Source organism: Lagenorhynchus albirostris, chromosome 1, assembly GCF_949774975.1.
Source record: "Lagenorhynchus albirostris chromosome 1, mLagAlb1.1, whole genome shotgun sequence".
NCBI classification, from domain to species: Eukaryota; Metazoa; Chordata; class Mammalia; order Artiodactyla; family Delphinidae; genus Lagenorhynchus; species Lagenorhynchus albirostris.
The window spans coordinates 150444283-150462885 of NC_083095.1; positions in this window are offsets into that span (position 1 = coordinate 150444283).

Here is an 18603-nt window from a genome sequence, read left to right on the forward strand (position 1 = left end):
ACAAAATTGAGTAAAAGCTTTTTATTTTCCCCAGAAATAAAGTTAACAGAAAAAGTTGAAAAATAGGAGAAAAAAAGCAAGAAAATTAGAAGGGATTCAACATCCATATGATCAGAATTCCAGTGAGAGAGAGAAAACAAGACAGAGACATAAAACAGAGAGAAAAAGAACAAGACACCCAAAAACATAAAGAAAATTTCCTGAAGTCGAAAGACATCATTTCCCAGATTGAAACACATGGAAAAACCCACACCAAGGTACACCATCTCAAAACATTGGAAGATAGAGCAAAGAGAAGATCCCATCAGTTTCCAGAAAGAAAAAAACAAAAACAAAAACATATTATTTACAAAGGATCAAGAATCACAATGGTTTCAAGTTTCTTAATAGCAATACCAGAAGCTAAAAAAAGACCTACTAGAGAATGGACTTGAGGATATGGGGAAGGGGAAGGGGAAGCTGTGACAAAGTGAGAGAGTGGAATGGACATATATACACTACCAAATGTAAAATAGATAGCTAGTGGGAAGCAGCCACATAGCACAGGGAGATCAGCTTGGTGCTTTGTGACCACCTAGAGGGGTGGGATAGGGAGAGGGGGAGGGAGGGAGACGCAAGAGGGAAGAGATATGGGAACATATGTATACGTATAACTGATTCACTTTGTTATAAAGCAGAAACTAACACATGATTGTAAAGCAATTATACTCCAATAAAGATGTTTAAAAAAATTAAAAAATAATGGAGTAATATCTTCCAAATTTGAAGGGGAAATACTGAACTAATCACTAAAGTGTAAAAAAGAATAAAGTCATTTTTCAGAAGAAATTTGCTTCAATGTATCCCTTATCATTAAGCTATTGGAAGACGTGTTCCACCAAAACGAGAGAGTAAAAAAAAGAACAAAGAAATATATGGGATCTAAGAAATAGGGGTCCAACCCAATAAAAAAGGCAAAGCAATTCCCATGTTGATGGTAAAGGGAGACTCCAGGTTGACAACAGTACCGGTAACTAGAAAGCAACCATTCCATACTGCAACAAGGAAAAAGCTCTAGGAGAGAGGACTCCAAGCATATAAAATTTATGGAATACTTGGTGTGCTTTAAAGTAACTGGAAGAGAATCAAGCAACAGGGAGAGGTTGAGAATGATTTAACTACAGAGAAAACTAAACATCATTGGAAGCAATTATTAACTCAGAGAAAGAAAATATTATGCCAGAAAGGAAAATTTATCATAGCATATATGGCTCTGCTATGACTAGCACATATGTGTGCCTGTGTGTGCGTGTGTATATATATATCCATAAAAATGTAAATGCTGAACATTGATCTAACCAAAATGATAGAGCTATTTGAGGAGGATGAGGTGGAGGGGAGGATAAGAAATGTGCTGTATACAGAAAAGTAGTGAAAAGAGAAATTAGAGAATGCTTAAATCCTCCAAAATAAAGCAGTAACAGAATAGCATATTATTTCAAGATAGGAAAGCAAATACCAAAAGAAGAAGCTATAAGAATTGAAACTGATTACCTTGAAGAGCACATAATGGGGACACTGGAGGCAGGAGAATGCTAGAATTCATGATAAGCCTTACTTGACCCTTTAAACAATATGCATGTTAAAAGTTAAAAGACAACTTTTTGTCTCCACATATGCACAAATATACACAGATATATGACATATCCAACACAGGAAAGCAATCCTATATCTAGAAAAAGAGGGAGGTGGAAGAAGGACTTTGGTTGGAACCAAAAGGAGAAGGCATCAGGGAGAGATGAGAGAGATTGACATCACAAATAAGAAGAAGTCAACACATAATTTTCATCCTTCCAACATTGCCTAGGGCTCTCCACTTTGGAAGAGCATATATGGACTCCTTGTTGAAGGCCCCCTCACCCCACCCCATCAGTAGTCATTAGAATACTGTTTCCCAATCATTTTCATTACACATATTATTGAAATATGTGTTTACACTGCATAGTTGATTAAAGTTATGGAAGGAGCACAGTCAGGGCAGTGCAAAGGGAGAGGAAGGGAGAGCATTAATATGTTGTACAATCCATGCCCATCAGGAAATCCACAGAGGCCAAATGATTGACAGGTGCAGGCCATATAACTGGGAATGGCTGACTGCCATGGATAAAGGAATCTCCCCAGTCCTGCCCCTCCCTCTATTACACTGACAGTTGGGGTGGGATAGATTTGGAATGGTGGGATTTTCCTCTCTTGTAGGCCCTTGTCTGTGCAGAGGTCTGTTTGAGAATGTCCCAAAAGTTCCCTCAGAACCCCAGCAAATACTTTATTATACCCAAAACTCCAAAACTGGATTTCTCTCTCCAGTTTACAAACCTGTTATAAGACAATTTTAAATCAATTCTGCTCACCAAAATGAAAGGTTTCAACACTGAAGGTATTCCAAACAAAATGTTGTGGCCTTCCCTAGGTCAGAGTGGTGCAAACCAACAGTGTATTTATACCCATATTTTTTCCAGAAAAAGAAGAGATTTTTGTATTTTTATTTTTCTAGGCTTGTGTGATGATTTTTTAATTAAGATAAAATTGACATATAATATTGTGTAGGTTTAAGGTGTACTACATGTTGATTTGATACACTTATATATTGCAATATGATTACTTCCCTAGCATTAGTTAACACTTCTATCATATAATTACTGTTTCATTTTTGTGGAGAACATTTAAGATCTAGTCTCTTAGCAACTTTGAAGTATACAATACAGTACTGTTGCCTATAGACAATATGCTGTGCATTAGATCTCCAGAACATATTCATCTCCTAACTGCAAGTTTGTACCATTTGACCAACATGTCTCCAATTCTCCCACCACCCCCACCCCCATGCCAGGGTCAGGGTGCACTGGGAGAAGTCCCCTCCAATACCTTCCAGGGCTTACAGCTCTCTTTCCCATATTCATCTGTTCCACTGCTGCCCATGAATTCTGATCACATATTTCTTTGGTAGAAGCATTTCTATTACTGATTAGATATAGTCAAGTGGCTCTTGTTGGGGCTACAGGAGGCAATCTATTGCTTACCATTAAATGTCAATTTGATTAGTTTAACTGTAAGGTCAAAGCTATTGCCTTTATCTCCGTGTTCTTGGGGGAAGGTCTCATGGATTGCCTGAAGAAGTTGGCCTCTCTACCTCTGACTTGTGATCCTGGGCAAGTTATTTAAATGTTTCATCTGTAAAAGAAAATATAGTATTAAGGCCATCATGAGTCTGAAACAAAGTAATGAACATAAAGTTCCTAGCCTAGGGTCTACACTCAAGGAATGTTGAATAAAATAGTTCCTTCCCCTCTGAGATCACACCATATGGAGGACTCTCAAACAATCACAGCCTTGGGCAGTGGGACAAACAAAAGGATCCAGACCACACTGTTAAGGCTTTTGCCCAACGGCATCTCTGACTTGGGGTTACTCACTGCCACCTGAGTTTACCAATTACCACCCCTCATAGCAAGTGTTTCAAATGCAGTTTCTGCCCCACCCTTCAGAAGAAGGATAAGAAGCAAAGTGACCCTCCCTGAAATACAGATGATAAAAGCATTCCTGCATTTAATGGAGGCAGAGTTCATGATGAGCCCAAGCACAGTTTTTCAACTGGTAATCAAGAGGTCCCATCACTCTGCCCCTCCAGTCTATCAGACAAACGGCGCCTTTTCTCTGCAACCCTAGCTCAGAGTCACTTGGTCTTTTGCCAGCTGACTCATAAAGCCAGATGAAGCCCTTCAGGACAATTCCTCTTTTAAAGAAGCAACTGCTCAAATGATGGGCAGTGCAACCAGTTTCAGGTGATCTGAAGGTCCTATTAGGGTTCTCTGGGGATGGTGCTCTGCTCTTGGCCACTCACAGTTCAAACGCTCAACATGTGGAGCAGTGGAGTATAGGCTCAGAAATAGGAGGAAAATTGCTGCCTTGAGTCTTATCTCCCTGTCAGAGAGGAGGATGTAAAAAGCTGATTTCTGAGCTGTGAACCAGAAATTAGTTAATCTCTCCTGTTACTTGTGTTTTCCCAGGCAAACACATCACATCTCCGAGTCTCTTCTGTGAAGAGAAGGAGTAGGATTAGAAATTCTGTTAAGACCCCTTTCCACCATTAAGGTTCTGACTCCTACTTCCAGAGTACTTTACTGCAAACATCTGTACCTCATAAATATTCTGCTATACATGAGACAGTGAAGAGAAACAGATCAGCTATTGTTACAGGATAATGGATACTTGCTATCTTCTCCAAGTTTTGCATTAGAGCCAAAGTTTAAGAACCAAACAATAGTTGTCAAGAAACCTCTCATTTAAACTCAGGCTCTAAACCTTCTATACAAGACTTGCAAAGGGCAGAGTCGAAACCCAGTTACGCTAGTATAGACTATTATCCACCTCCAAGCTTTATAAGAAGAGACTAAAATTTCACTGGGGGCTTAGAATGAGGACTTCATTAAAAGGGTTGTGTGTGTACTCCCTCCTTACACCTTTCCCATAGGTGGGAAAATGCTCCCCTGACATTTTAAGGTAAGTGAACTGCATGAAGAGGAACCTCAAAACAACCACTCAGACAGATTAAGTGTTCGAAAGTTTGAAGAACTCAAGGGCTGCTATTCACAACTGAATAAAGTCCAAAGACAAGACATTGGATTGGATGAAGGGGGCAGAGAGGAGAGAAAGATTTGAATCGGGAGTAACCCATACTTCAAGTTATGCTGGACAAAAGTGTATGTTTTCCATGGGCCAAATATGGACTCCACAATAGGGAACCAACTGTAGATCTTGAAAAAGACTGCCATGAAAAAGCTTCCTGCCAGTAATGAGGCAACCTCAGCAGAAAAAGCCTGCACTGTGCCATCAAAGGTAGATGGTAAGTGGGTTATAAGTGACCACCCAGAAAGTTTATTGTGTAAGTTAGTGAACTGCAGTCAGAGATCCTTACCTAGGGGATCTCTGAAGAAGCCATACATAGGTCCCATAAGAAAGGGATGCAAATACACATCTGCACCCAGAAGGGGGAGGCCAAAATACAACCAACCTATTCATAAGATATCTGTTCCTTTGTCTCTCCTGCGTACTCCCATCTTAGCCAGCCCTAGAATGGCCAGAAACCACCACTAAGAAGAGGTAGGGAGTGGACAAACAGCAGCCGTACACATGTCCCTCCTCTCCCTTCCCCACTGCAAATTTCTCAGGCTGAAGCTGTCACAAAGAGGTGGAGGGGTGAAGAGGAGTTTTCACCAATATTTTTAGTATGAAGATTTTCAGACATACAGCAAAAGTTGAAAAACTTTTACAGTGAACACCTGTATACCCACCATCTAGATTCTTGTTTTATCACATATCTATTCATCTCTCTATCCATCCATTAGTCCATCTTAGTTTTTATGCATTTCAAAGTAAATTGGAGACATCACTATTTATCCCCTGAATATCTCAGCATGCATTATTAGAGTTCAGTACAGTTTTTATGTAAAATTTACATACAATGAAATATAAAAATCTTAATTATATATTTGCTGAGTTTTGACAAATGCATATATATGTGTAACCTAAAACTCTATCAAATAAAGAACATTACCATAATCCCCAAAACTCCCTTCATGTCCCCTCTCAATCAATCTCCGCTCCTATACTCTTGGATTATCTTCCAGTCTAGATTAGGGTTGCCAAATTTTAGAATTCTATGTAAATGGAATCATATAGCAATCATTCTTTGGTATGTCTTCTTTCAGCCAACAAAATGCTTTTGACATTCATCCATATTATTGCAAATATCAATGGTTCTTTTATTTTTATTGCTGAGTAATATTCCATGGTATAAATGACTATAGTTTGGTTATCAATTCTTCTGTTTATGGACACCAGGACTTTTATAAGCTTTTGGCTATTATGAATAAAACTGTTATGTTCTTCTACAAGCTTCTTTCTTTAAATATACATTTTCATTAGTCTTGAGTAAATACCTCACAGTGAAATTATTGAATTTTTAAGGTAGGTATATAGTTAGTTTTTTAAGAAAACTCCAGAAATTTTCCAAAGTTGTTGTACTATTTTATATTCTCACCAACAATATAGCAGAGTTCCAGTTGCTCCACGTTCTTACCAACACTGGTGTTTAGTCTTTCCAAACAGCCATTTTGGTGGGTGTGTACTAGTGTCTTATTGTGGTTTTAATTTGTATTTCCTTGATGACTAAGGATGTTGAGCACTTTTCCCATTTGTATATCATCTTTGTGAAGTGTCTCTTGAAATTGTTTCCCCTTCTGGAGGATTTTTTTTTATCTTTTATTGTCTGGTTATAAAAATTCTTTATATATCCTGGAAACCAGTTCTTTGTCAGCAAATGGATTTATAAATATTTCCTCCCAGATTGTGGCTTGCATATTTATTTTTTTAATGTATCTTTTGATTAGCAGAATTTTTTGATTTATCAGTTTTTTTTCTGCTAGATCCTGCGTCAGTTTTTGTAAGTTGTATTTTTCAAAGCATTTGTTCATTTCATCCAAGTTGTTGAATTTGTTACCATAAAATTGTTGATAATAGTCTCATCATCCTTTTCATGTCTGTAGGATCTGTACTGATAGCTCCTCTTCACTTCTGATATTGATAATTCATGTTTTCTCTTTCTTTCATGATCAGAGTAGCTAGTGGTTTATTAATTTTGATCTTTTCATAGAGCCAACTTTTGCTTTGTTTTCTCTATGTTCTTTTTTGATTTGGCTAGTGTCTGAACTTTTATCTTTATAATTCCCTTCATGCTGCTTCCTAGGGGTTTTTGTTGCTTTTTTTCCCCCCCATCTTTTTCAGGCCATTGATTTTAGGCCTTTAATTTTTTTCTAATATAAACATGTATAGCTATAAATTTCCCTCTAATCACCACTATAGCTGTATTCTACAAATGTTGATGTGTTTTATTTTCATTACCATTCAGATTGCAATGTTCTCTATTTTCTCTTATGATTTTCTCTTTGACTCATGGATTATATTTAATCTCCAAATATTTGAGGCTTTCCTAGATATCTTATTGTTGATTTCTATCTTGATTTTATTATGGTCAGGGAATAAACTCTGTATGATTTCAATTTGATTTAATCTATTGAGTCTTTTTTATGACGCAGACAGTGATCTATCCTGGTGAATACCATACACACTTGAAAAAAAAGTGGTTGTTGGGTGTAGTCTTCTATAAGTTAATTCAAGATGGTTGATGAGATTAGATGAGATTTTTGGATTTTGAAATTAAACTGGACAGAATTCTTTAAACCTAAAGTTGCTCAGGAAAATATAGGATGCCAAAGACTTCATCCAATGGATCTGTAATAAGTTCACAGGGCAAATTTTAAGAATAGAGGGGGAAAATTAACCATTTCTGATTGCTTCTTGCTAGACCCAGTGCATTCAATAAAGTTTTTATAGTGCTATGTTATTGTTTTTTCCTTGTTATTACAATTATTCCCAGATGGAAAAAATAAGAGCAGTGGGAAGCCAATAATGAGAAAACAAGAATGATTAAGCACTGCCTTTATGCCTCACTTTACCATTTGAGAAATATAATCAACATGATGGCTTTTCACACTGAGGGTAGAAGCATTTTTCCATCTGTTATGTTTCCTGTTATATTCTGGATAGAAAATAGATTTCTTCTCTCCCTGGGAGCCTGTTAAACATATTTGAGAAGAATGCCAGCTCTAGACAAAGTCTGATACAAATGGGAATGTGTTTTATTTCCCTGTTTTTCACCCTTTCCCTTTGCTAGGAGCTGAGGTAAAAGGAGAAGGAGGTGAAAGAACAAACACTGATTGAATACCTACTGTGGTCCAAACTCTATGTATGGTTTATCTACACATTATCTCTTTTCATCCCCCAAACTACCCTGCCAGATAGTTACTATTACTTCTGCCATATTATACAGACACAAAGCTCAAAGAATCTAGGTACCATGTCCAAAACCTACTTAGAAGGCACCAATTCCACAGGAACTTAAAAAATTAGGATGTAAATAGCACTTCTAGGAATTTCTCACAAGGCAATTCTCACACTGATATCCAAAGACATTTACAAGAATGTTTTCAACAACATTGTTGACAATAATGGATAACTGGAAGCAACCTAAATGCCATCATTAGAAGAGTTAGGTTAGTTATGATACTTTCATATTACAGAATACTGTGCAGATGTTGACAAATAACATTAAGTTAAAAAAATCACATTCAACTTCTACTCATGGGCCCAAGGAGACATGTTCAAGAATATTCATTGCATTTGTACATATACACAAATATGAAGGAACGAGTAGAGGTTATCTACAAGCAGTTCTTTACTGGGGAAGAAGGAGAATTAAGGGGGGCTTGTACTTTTTTAAATAAATTTTTATTGGAGTATAGTTGCTTTACAATGTTGTGTTAGTTTCTGCTGTACAGCAAAGTGAATCAGCAATACATATACATATAACCCCTCTTTTTTGGATTTCCTTCCCATTTAGGTCACCAAAGAGCACTGAGTAGAGTTCCCTGTGTTATACAGTAGGTTCTCATTAGTTATCTGTTTTATACATAATAGTGTATAAACGTCAATCACAATCTCCCAATTCATCCCGCCACCCCCCTTCCAAGGGGGGCTTGTACTTTTAATATGCTTTGGTATTGCATGTTTTCATGTATAACTTGTGTAATTTTTATAAATATAGTATTTTAATATCTACATGATTACTAGGTTAGAAGGCCATAAATTTGCTTTGATAGAATCCTCCTTATTACTGCAGTTGATTTCTATAGCTAGGACCTTCCCAGTCCCTGAGGAAGAACACTAGAACTGGAAGGCAGAAATATTAATGCTGGTGATGTAGAGCTGGAGAAGGTGGATCTGGGCAGCCAGATCCATCCGCAGCCCTGAGTAGCAACCTTGGGAAACCTTGCATTTGATATGTTGACCTATGAGTTGATATTCAACTTATATGATTTGAATTGAAAACAAAATGCCAGTTGTGACTTAGAAATAAAGGTTACATTTATCATCAATAACGAGGCATATGTAACATTAAATTATATATACCATTTTACACTCTTAAGCTTGGCAAAAATTTTAAAGCTTAACAATTCCAAGTGAAGCTAAAAACAAAACAAGCTATCCAATGTCACTTGTGGGAATACAAATTGTTATAACCACTTTAGACAATTAGTCAATGCCTGGTAAAGTTGGAGACAAGCCTACCCTACATGTTAGCAATTCCACATACATAAGAGAGATTCTTCTCAAGAGATCTACACAAGGATGCACATGGCAAGAGTGTAGTACTTACATTGTTGTGTGTCCATGTGGTAGATTATTCAGCAGGGAAATTAAATAGACTAGAGCTATACATTTCAATAATCTTGACAAGATAAAATTGAGCATAGGGAGCTTCAACTGTATCATAATGCTTTGTTTTGACAAAAATAGGGAGGAGGCGGGGCATTGGACAACAGAAAAATTAAAAGATTTTGAAGTATATAGAGAAAAATATCCATATTTTAAAAATTTTGATGATGGGTACATAAATGTTTGTTATAGTATTCTCTGTCTTTTCTGCATTTTTGAAATATTCAATAAGAAAGGAAAAGAGAAAAGACATGGGAAAGAATATTCTGAGAATAGACACCCGAATTTTAATGACGATTATCTCTAAAAGGTAAGATTCTCAATGACTTTAATTTTCTTTTTTATATTTTTCTATATGTTATATTTGTACACATAAAACATGCATTTTATTTATAACAATAAAAATGCATTAAAGTTACAATATACCACTTTTATGACATATGATGAAACTATATGAAATATAGACACAGCATGAAGAACTAGTACTAGAATAAGATATTAAGAGTTGTTAATACTTGGAGCTGGGATTATAGGTGCCTTTGTTTCTTCATATTTTTCTCTAAATACTAATTATTCCATAGTGGGAAAATAATATGTTTGGAAAAGTTGGACTAAATAAAAAGCTATAGGTTTTAAATGAAAAGAAATTCAAATTTTTTTCAGCATTGTAAAATTATAATTTTTAAATGAAGTTAGTTATGATATTGCAATTTATATTGATATTCTGTGAATGCTCATTCTGCTAATCAAAATATTGAGTTAAATAGCATGAGCTATTCCCTAAGTAAATTCTATGGTAGGGAGCTGGTTATTAGGAAAGGGGGAACAATGTTTTTTTTTTTAAATTAATTTATTTATTTATGAATTTTTGGATTTTATTTTTTTATTCAACAGGTTCTTATTAGTTATCCATTTCATACATATTAGTGTATATATGTCAATCCCGATCTCCCAATTCATCAAGGAAAGGGGGAACATAAATTTCTAAGTGGCCTGGTGACCTGAGCTGTTTCCACTAAGAAGGAAGCATCAGAGACATTTAATCAATGCAGTGTCTTTTATAAATCTGCAGGAACTCTCCTAGGAAGCCGTCAAGAGATGGATTCCTTATTACTGTGATATATGTTCCAATTAAATTTTTAGTAATGCTCTCCTGGGACTTCCCAGCCTGAAGGAGGGACAATGTGATCCCAGCCTCCTGACTCCCCACCCTGGACAAGATTCTTTCACGTTAAGGAGGCCATGAACAGTCTGTTGACTACAGTCTATAAGGTAAAATGATGGCACTGCTCCAGCAATCCTGAAGTTCTGCTCTAGAATCAATGCAAAGCTCTGACAACCTTAGAATTTCTGTATACACATGCAAGTAGGTGTCTTCAATTATAAGAGCAATGTTATTTTCTGAAGGAAAAAATGAGTCTAAGAAAATTCTACAAGCCTCTCCTCTGCCACTGCTCTCCACTCCATCCCATTAGTACCAGCCTAACACCAGGAAGCAACTGCCCTCAGTCACCTGAATTTGCCCACGGTGTATGTTGGGTGATGAGTTTTATAAAGCACATAAGCAATCCATTATCTTAGGAGGTCTGAGCAGCGAGGACTCAAGCCAGAAAAATCAAGGATTATTGCCCCAAAGTGTACAAATCAAAAAAATGAGGCTTAGGGAATTTAAGCAATTTGCCAAGGTTGCCCTTGTAGCTAGCTGATAAGCCAGGGTGGCCTTACACAAAAGGGAAAAAAAGTGAGAGTGAAAGTTGGAAGGCTTCAAAGGCAGATAAGCAAATTAAATAATGAATTTTAAATTTTCATCTCTTTTAACCCTTTGTCTTTTGCACTTTTCTTGGGTTAATGAGACCCTACAAACACATTTCAGTCCACAATTTCATCTTCATTGCTTTAGGGATTTGCATCTGATAGCCATATGAAATGCAGCTGACCCCTTCCCTAGTTATTTAATGACTTCCTATGCGCTCCTCTTCTTATTCTGGTTTCCCAACACCCACTTAAGACCCATTTAAGGATTTTGCTGCCCCCAAGATTTTGCATCTTTCTACTCAACTAATTACCCCCAACGGAAAAATGACTGCTCCACATACTTGGAGATATATGATAATCAAGCCACTAAATTCTCCTTTTGCTAATGACATGTTTTTTCAATATGTTCAAATGAGAGGCTCATTGGAAATTATTCACTTTCTTCTAAGTTGCAAAGGAAAATAAAAGGCAAATTATGGCTGTGTAAACACGTGTTTTCTCAGATTCTATTCCACTGAATTAATTTGCCATCCACAGAGCTATCGACAGCTAGCTCTTTCCTTGAGCCTTTTCACTTACCAGGTGGAAATGATTAAAAATTTAATTTGCTTGAAGGGTCATTTAGGTTGGAGACTGCCCCTTTGTAATACAGAAGCCTCAAAGTCCACTAGAAAGAATAAGAGAACAATGGCTTCCATAAATGTTTCAACAGTGGGGGGAGAGAGTGTGAGAGTTGAAAGGAATTCAGACCATCACTGATTTTTCAGATGAGGAAACCGAAGCCCAGAAAGGTTAACAGGGTTGATCAAAATCAGTTTTGTTAGTTTGTAGCAGAGCTGAAACCAGGAACTAAAAGTTTTAACACTTGTCCCCTCTCTCCCTCCCTTCCATCCTGCTGCCAGTGTCAGGGGCAAATAAATATAAAGGCAAATAAAATAAAAGCAAATTCAAGAAAATGTAGCTTGGGGAGAAGTACTAGGACAGAACAATAATGCACACTTGCAATTTTCTACAAATTCCTTAATTACACAGCTTCATTCATGCACAGAAGTTGTGCCACTCACACATAGACCAATGCACACACAGTCCAAGGGAGATAACTCATCCTTATCTTACAGCACTCAGGGTGGCCAGTTCCAGCCAGAATGAAGAAGAGAGCAAGGGTCAAGGGCAGTACAGATGGAGCTGCTCTCCTTCACTCTCCAACTCCCACCCCTCCCATCAGCCCAGGCTGATCCATTTTCATTACATTTCTCTTTAATACAAAATCCAGACACTTTGTTCAGGAAACTCTGCTTATCAAATCTGCTCCTAATAATCCTTTTTTTAATCAAACTTTATCTGAGGGAACCAAAATATGTTTGATCTTAGCATAACGTGCACTTATCAGTCCCACTGCTAAAATGACACTGCCTGAAAGTCAATGGTGTTAAGGGCAAAGTCTTTAGAGCCTTAGAGCCAGAAAGAAGTGAGTTTAAATCCAAAATCCATCACTTCTAGCTGCAATGCCTTGCCCAAATTATTCATTTGCTCAACAATATGTTACTGAGCACATTAGGCTCTAGTAATGCAAACAAATACTATCCCTGCCTTTTACCTTTATACTTCAGAGGCAGAGCCAGGCACTAACACACCTGTCACCCAAGTTAATGCAAAGGGTTAACTGTTACAAGTGTTGCCAAGAAAGGTCTCTGGAACTATGAGAGCACCCAGTAGGAGGGTTTGCCCTAGTTACAAAGATCAGAAAAGACTTATCCTAGGAAGGGTGACTGGAGCTGAGATCAGAAGGATAAGTGGACAATAAGTCAGTGAAGTAAGGAGGAGCCTTCATCCCAGGCAAGGTGCTGTGCTGAGGGACCACATCCTGTCTGGGAGATTGAGTCTGTGCATTGTGAGCTGACAGGTAGGGCACATGCTGAGGTCAGAGAAATGGACAAGGGCCTGTGGCCATGGTACGGAGGTTTGTCCTCGTTCTAGGTGGCATGGGGGATGTGGGGCATGATCTGTTCTCCAAGCAGGGAGAACAGACTGGGGGATAGCATGGACACAGGCGTACAGGTGGGAAGCCAGTGCAGTAATCCATATAAGAGCTAGTAATGCTGTAGCTGGAAAGAGTAAACAGAATCTTGGGGATTTTTCAGAGGTAAAATCAATAAGCCTTAATAATAAATTGGATATGGGAAATGAGAGAAAAGGGTATATAAAACCTAACTCGTGAGACTTTGGCTGGTGTGACTGGGTAGGTGGCAGTACCATTCTCTGAAAAACAGAATTCAAGGAGGACCAGACTAGTGACCTAAACCTCTGAGCCTCAGTTTCCTCATCTGTAAAATGAGGATAGTAATACCTATATCACAATGTTGTTAGAAGCATTAGAGAAAGTTCCTAGAAAGTGACTGGTGTACAGCACTCCCCCAAATAAATGGTACTTATTCTTATAAGCTGTTCTTTCTTGATCTGATTATAAATTCAGGATATCAAACATCCATTTATTTTCATTCTCTTCTTTGATTGTTCTATCAAATTGGTGGTTTACTGATCTAATAGTCTCTATTATGCTATTCTAGCAAAATAGGCAAGGTAGCAATTGCTCCTATAAACTTATTATTGTAAATGGCACTGCTACAGTTTAGCTCGCAATGGCTTACTTTGCTTTTCAAGGGAAAACATCGATTGCAAATGCCATTCCCATTATTAAACAAATGTTCATGTGCAAATGTATTTAGTACCCAGGGGTGTAGTGCTGGGTCATTTAAAGGGAACTGAAAAACACTGCTCCCAAATCCAAGGGAGAAAACAATAACATGTACACAGCACTTTAGGGTTTATAAAGTCCCATCACACACATTGTATCAATGGAACCTCACAATGTAGGGGGTTGGGAGGAAGAACGGGTGTTTTCACTGTTATTTTTATAAGTGAGATTAGCTTAGAAAAGTAACTTGCTCTAACCCACAAAACAAGGAAGTAATAGAAGTGACTAAAATACAAGTCCTGTGGCTCCCTTTCTATATGTTTATCAAAATCCCCCACCTGCCAATGTTAAACCATTCAATGGAAACAGTAAAAATCGTGCAGCCACTAAACAGAGGAGCGAGGCAACAAGATCACTTGAACTTTCATGGGGACATTTCATCAATTTGTTATTATTTACTTATTTATTGTTGTGGCTGTCATTAATAGACAACAAGTGATGAATTATTAGTCTAAGCCAGATCGTATGTTAAACACTTCAAGTTCATGGTCTCATTGAATCTTTACAGCAACTTATAACTTAAGTGGTTTTAAACTTCAGAATTACAAAAAGTACAGAGGAAAAGGGAGACTTAGAAAACATAAATTCTTGTCCAGTTCCTAAATCCTGATCTCCTTCCAAAGCCACTGTACTAGACTAGCATGCTTCCGTGGGACATTTAATGTATAGCAGAGTCAAATACCAATAAGGCCAATATCATGAGGGACTTCACATTATCCTGGGTTATTTGGAAACTCATGTGATGTCTCCCATCATCTAAAAGGCAGGCATTTTCTCTAGTTCCACCCACTCAGTGAACAAACAGGTATGAACACTTACCTGGGTGAGGTACTTCTCTGGGTTCTCCAGGTTTTGTGTACAGAGGTTTATATCTCAAATTCTGATCCTAGCCCTTCTCCTTACCAGCTGGAAAACCTTGGGCAAGTTACTTAGCAGCTCAGATACTCAATTTAATAGTCTGTGAAATAAGGGTGATAATATTTAGTTCCAACATCATAAGGTAAATGGAACCTCATGCATAAAGCATTTAGCATGGTGCCTGGGGCATGGTTGGTGCTCCGCACTTATTAGCTATGGTTATTTTATATTTTGATGATCCTCCAGATAACAGAACAGATGTTAGTTTCATTTTATAGAAAGGAAACTGGTTCCAAGACATGAAGAATTTTGTATAATCTCACACATCTTATAAATGGTAAAACAGAGATAAGAAACCAAGTCTTCTAAATACGAAGAACAAATTTTTATTAAAACCCCCCAGAGCTCTCTAAGGAGGGTGGGTCTTGGTATCTGGAAGATTTTGAAAGTAGAAGCAGCACAGAGCCAAATTGCTCATCATAAAGGGTTGAGCGATTAAGAGACCTGGATGATTCAGAAATGGGAAGAAAGAACCTAGGAACAGAGGTTTGGAAGGGAGGGTCAGAGAAAAGGGAGGAATAATAAGACAGAAGTGGGGGGGGGGCAAGTGTGTGCTCAAAGGGATTTGAGAAATTTGCTCCAGGGTGTGCAATGTAAACTTTGCTTCCTTCTATCTTCCAAATCTCCATGAAAATCTAGACTACTTCTAAAAGCTCTAGTTTGAGTCTAGAGAGGTAAAGAGGAGCTGATCCCCACCTAAAGCTAATGAGGAGAGACAACAGACACACAAAAGGACAGGCCCCACCTAGGCATTCTCATGGAAAAGCAGTGGGGCCCATGCTATATGTTGTGTAAGAAAGATGAAAGGTGTGGAATCAGATTGTATTTATCAGGTGAAGGCAAAAAGAGGGAGGAAGGGGAAGGAAATCACTAAATTCTGCACAATCTAAGAACATTTGACAAACAGCTTTAGCTTCTACAACACCGTTCTTAGTCTAGCCAGCTTGTGGTGGGGACCCAGATCATTCATTCAGGAAGTCATCCTTCCTGCCACAGAGCCTGGAGAAGGATCTTACATGTAAATACTCTTTGATAGCCCTGAAGGAATACGCCTCATTTAGAAAGAAGGAATGAAACTAGAGAATTGTCATTATTGTTCCTATTTTGCTTTTTCACCGTGGTAAATACAGGCATACCAGGAGTTTCCTTATAGCACACTGAAAAATCATGAAATCTCCTTCACTCTGTCCTTCCCCTCTCTGCCAAAAACAAAATGTGACTGATGGAAAACAGAATCTGTATTGGCCACACGTTCACTGAAGTTCAAATACTTGGATCGTTGTAGTTTAAAATCATATTTGCTTTTATGTCTTTTGGCCTAGACATAATAATAATTGCTGTAATAATTACACCTGCTGGTAGTAGGTAGCAAGAGAGATGGAGAAGAGAAACAAGGGCAGGGAGGAAGGCGGAGGTAGTCAGTAAATAAAAATAGACTGAGAAAAAAAAATAGACTGAGAAAGCTGATCTCTCCTTAGGGAGAGAACAAATTCACCCCCCTCGTGCTTCATTTGGAAGAAGGCAGTCTCCTGGGTGCTCCGTTCACCCTCCCTTCTCTCCTCATGCCTCCCTCATCCTCTGTTCAAAAGGAACTAAATAAAAGACCAGGTGGGAAGGGAGAAAGATAATGGCACTTGGTACCGAATCATCTGGGTGTGAGTCCCAACTTCTGTCATTGATTAGCTGTGCAATTATAAATGGAAATAAGTATCTCTTTTGGCTTTGCTTCTTCTCATGCGTAAAACAAGGTTATGAGTATTGTCAATGAGATAAAGCAAGTACTCAGGACATTTCTGTGAATACTTATTAACATTAAAGGACAAAAAGAAACAGGAATGAAGATTTTAACATAAGACCTAAAACTGTAAAACACCTAGAAGAAAACATAGGAAGAAAGATTTATGACATTGGGCTTGGCAATGATTTCTTGGATATGACATCAAAAGCACAAACAATAAAAGTAAAATTAGACAAATGGGACTATATTACACTGAAAATCTTCTGTGCAGCAAAGGAATCAATCAACAAAGTGAAAAGTCAACCTATGGAATGGAAGAAAATATTTTCAGTGCGTATATCTGGTAAAGAATTACTATCCAAAATATAATATATAAGGAACTCCAACAGCTCGGTAGTATAAAAACAAATAATCTGATTTAAATGTGGGGCAAAGAGCTTGAATAGACATTTCTCCAGAAAAAGATTTGACTTTAAATTGCTCAACTAAATGTGTCAGATTCACATCTTCCCTTTCACCCAGCTCTTCCATTACCACCCAACAAGCACATGCGTATCTTTCTTGTGAGCCAAGCGATTCTACCCATTGACCTGACTTTGTCACAAGCCCAACCAACCTCGGACGGCTGGTGCGGAGGCATGTGAAAAAGTCTGAGTCAGGAACTCAGGGAGGCCCCCACCTGCCCACAGAATCTCAGTAGCCTGTAGGAAGGATGGTCTGAGTAGGCATGCACCCCTCTCCTTGCTCATGCTCAAGTTTTACTATTTTTGAGTGTTTTGACTCCAAATAGGTTGTGGAGAAGACTTCTATGAAACAGAAAGTTGCTTGGTGAAGTTTGCATTTACTATGTCTGGCATGGATGTATTTGCTAAGACCACTCAAGTAAATATGGCAATGGAATTTCAATAACCTACACAGGGGTGAGCAGACTATGGTCCATGGGTGAAATGATTCCCATTGCCAGTTTCTGGAAGGCCTGTGAACCAAGAATAGATTTTACATTTCAAATGGTTGAAAAAATGCAAAAGAATAGCATTTTGTGATATGTGAAAATTATATGAAACTATGTGAAAATTACATAAAATGAAAATTTATTATCCGTAAGTAAAGTTTTATTGGAACACATCATGTGCAATCATTTTCATATTGCCTATGGCTGCTTTCCCACTACAACAGCAGAGCTGAGTATCTGCAACAGAGACCATATGTCCAGCAAAGCCTAAAATATTTACGATCTAGCCCTTTATAGAAAAAGTTTGACCCCTGAGCTATGGCACATTACTGCTTATAGGCTACAAATCCATTTATCACCACATTGCAGGTCACCACTAAATTCCCTTTCATTCCAGCCTGACCGGTTTCATCAGCTATGAACTTATTGCCTTCATTCTTGCCCTTTTTAAAGCATATTTTTCATAACCTTCTTCATGCCATCTCCCTGTTCAAAAGCCATCTATATACTTTTACAGTCAGGAGAAAGAATCTTCCACTATGCCAATTGTTCTCTCTCATTTATAGAACAAATTCCAAAATAGTTGTGATGCACATATAAAGCCATTTAAATCTAACCTCGGTCTCCCCATCACTTCTGAAGCATCCTGCTGCCAAGATTCCCTCTCTGCAGCAATGCCTTTCACCTTCATCTACCTAACAGCTCCCTTACTGCCATCAAAGTCCAGCCCAAAGTACCACTCCCTTTTCCTCATATCCTCAATCAGAAAACTATATTTTATTCATCAATTGTTCCCCCAAAGCACACACTTTTTTTTTAACGTTATTTTATTTTTTTATACAGCAGGTTCTTAATAGTTATCTATTTTACACATATTAGTGTATACATGTCAATCCAAGTCTCCCAATTCATCCCACCACCACCTCCCCCCAGCTTACCCCCTTAGTGTTCATACGTGTGTTCTCTACATGTGTGTCTCTATTTCTGCCTTGCAAGCTGGTTCATCTGTACCATTTTTCTAGATTCCACATATATGAGTTAATATACAATATTTGTTTTTCTCTTTCTGACTTACTTCACTCTGTATGACAGTCTCTAGGTCCATCCACCTCACTA